Below are 3,283 nucleotides of genomic sequence, written 5' to 3' on the forward strand. Positions count from 1 at the left end.
TGTTAAAAAGAAGCCTTTTTTTATCATGTAGATAAAAACTGAGATAAAAAAGTCCCTCTAAAACAGAGAGGGACACTCTCTTTTAGGAAAAATCACGCCCGCTCCCTGAGAAAGTCAATATATTAATTTTCTTAAATAAAAATATCTAGAGATGCCAGAATTCTCTATTACATTCTGTTGTGCTCCTATGCACATGATGTTCAAATATGTTGTGCTATGGTATGCTGAGGAAATCTCTCTCTCTCTCTCTTTGAAGGGCCTTTTTATTTAAAAAATGTGCTTTATGTGCCTTTTTCTGTTTGCTTGGAGGCATTTGTTAATTGCAGTGATAAAATAACTTGAAATTTTCAACATCTTTTTACATAATTTATTTCTGCACCAAATTATAGAGAGTAGTATGGGTAACTGTACCGATAAGCAGTATCGTATCGGTATTGATAACATGTAAACGATACCCATCCCTACACCGGGATCGATCGCAAAATCCACCGAGGGGGGCCCCCCGGGACCACTAGCTGAGGGCCCCCAAAACACTAAACACGCCCCTGTATATAGCGTTCTGCTGTGGTCAAGTCAAGTCACCTTTATTTATATAGCGCTTTTAACAATACAGATTGTGGTAGTGAGAATTGGGAAATTTTGCTGTAGATGTCATAGTTATTTACAGAGAATGCATATTTGATATAAAGCCTATTGCTATCTTTAAATCAATCACTCAAATAAAGTTTTAGTCATATGACCCTCTAAGAATCGTCTTAAATAATCATGACTACAATATTGACCAAAATAATCGTGATTATGATTTCTGCCTTCATCGAGCAGCCCTAGGCTGAGGAACTGTATTTGACGCCGAGACGATTTTAGCAATCCTATAAGATCATTGCATGTCACACGCTGTGCGATGATCACGCTGTATCGTAGGCTATCTTTGGTCGCAAGACTTTGAACCTCTCTCACTGTACGACACAGGAGCACCGATTAGGAGCCACGATCACAGAAATCACCACGATTGTTTCACGACGCCAATCTTTCGTCTGGGACAGTCGGAAATCATGTCTTAAGTTAGCATCTGTAGTAACGTGCCAATACACTTTGAGGAAAGTAGAGCAGAAAACTTGGCGAAAAATGGGTTTGCAAATATTTCTTCTCTCCGCTCTAAAGTTATTGTACCGTCTCGGGCTTGTTTGGCGAGGCTTTCAAACTGGAACAAAAGCTGAAGTTCTGAAATGCCTTTTGTTGTCGCCGCTGCCTCAATTTTACGCACCGCGTCAACTTTGTGTTTTCCGCGCGTTTGGTTTGGTTTGGCCCTCGAAAAGGGAATTGAAAATAACAAGGCGCGCATCCTCCACAGACACAGACATGTGTGAAAATCTGTCCGTGTGCATGCGTGCCGCCCACGCGCTCCCACCAACGCAGAAGAGCGGGAGAGAGAGAGAGAGAGGAAGTGCTAAGCATCGCCATGGCAACAGCCGCATCTCTGTTGATGGAAACGCCGCGTGAGCCGAGCCTGAGCGCTGGAAGAAGTGCTGCAAAGAAAGTTTTCCTGCAGCTCAGACAAGGTCATGGGTTCGAGTCCCCAAGAACTGAGAAAAATATGTATACACACTCAGGATAATATGGATTAACATGTATTTGAATTGCATGTCAAATTTACATGCATATGGATCATGCAGTTTCAACATCAACTAATGAACCTAATCCACATGTGACCCTGGAGCACAAAACCAGTCATAAGGGTCAATTTTTCTGAAACGGAGATGTCTGCATCATCTGAAAGCTGAATAAATAATATTTCCATTGATGTATGGTTTGTTAGGATAGGACAATATTTGGCCGAGATACAACTATTTGAAAATCTGGAATCTGAGGGTGCAAAAAAATCTAAATATTGTTTTTAATGTTTTATTTTTGTAATTTTTTAGAGTCAGTTATTTTAGTACATCAGGTTAAACTAAATGAAAAGGAGAAATGTTGCCTTGGCAACTAGCTGAAATAAAACATTTAAAAAAAACTTATTTCAGTCTATGTTTATTTCAAGTAACAAGAAAAACATGGCATAGTTTATTAACTATTTGATTTCATTTAAATCATATCTTCAGAGTGCATATTCAAATTGCTTAGAATCAGCATAAATTTATTTTGTTAAAGAGTATGAACTTGGTTAAAATATGACTAACTGTTGAACAAGCAATATTTAATGAGTTAAAATGCATGAGACAGATAGAAAGTGGATTTATTGATGAGAAATATATGAATATATAAGCTGGTTATTATTTAAAACACATTCATTATTATTTATTTATCAGTTTATCAGTACTACAACAGAAATCTGACCTGTATGACTGACAAATATGCATCACATTAAGTTTATGTTAACACTGTGTAATCCAAATGGAGTTTATATGCAATTCAAATGCATAAATCTTAAATTTAGGCCTTAATTTGTTTTTTAAATGCACTTTATTTTGAAACACACATTTTCTGAGAATGTGCAAGATGTCTGATTCATTAGTCTCTGTAGGTAAATAAGGTGCTGTAAACTCTATACTAGTGTTTATAATTATGACAACACCATATACTAACAAGATAGGAAATACCATTTTGCAATAAAGCAGCATTTACATTTTACTAACTGCATTCAAAAGCATCTGATCAGATCTTGCTTCCCCTGGGATTGGAACCCATGACCTTGGTGTTGCATACATATAAACGTAAAGTTCTGAGGCTCTAAGACGTGGTTATCCTCCACTATTTAAACCGCTGGTCTGATCTGGAGCAGAAGTTTCTCAAACTAACGTCAGTGTCGTTTAAAGCCCTTAATGCAATTAAAGCACCGCGAGCAGCACAAAGCACTAATGAGGCAATGATCATGAAACAAGAACAACGACAATAACAAGTTTGGCTGGAGAGCCTAATTATGTTCAGACATTTTATTGTCATCAAGTCTGAATTGAAATTCTTACATCGGCTTGACATTTAGATCCTGGTCAGACGCATGAGATCGACACGGATAATTAACAGCACTTCATTCAGCACAGACTGACAACACATGATCAGACAGACGTCTACATTAATGTCACTGAGGCTCGAGCAGAAGCACATGTGTTGAGACGATCAGAGTGATATAATGTCTGATCGGAACACAGACTGATAACATGATGCTGAACATCAATCTGGACTTTACTCTCTACTGCTAGTCGAAGCGCAACGTGAGCGTGTGTGTGTGTGAGTGTGTGTGAGTGTGTGTGTGTGTGTGTGTGAGAGAGTGTGTGTGAGTGTGTGT

Source organism: Sinocyclocheilus anshuiensis, unplaced genomic scaffold (genome assembly GCF_001515605.1).
Source record: "Sinocyclocheilus anshuiensis isolate Anshui unplaced genomic scaffold, SAMN03320099.WGS_v1.1 scaffold661, whole genome shotgun sequence".
Classification (NCBI taxonomy): domain Eukaryota; kingdom Metazoa; phylum Chordata; class Actinopteri; order Cypriniformes; family Cyprinidae; genus Sinocyclocheilus; species Sinocyclocheilus anshuiensis.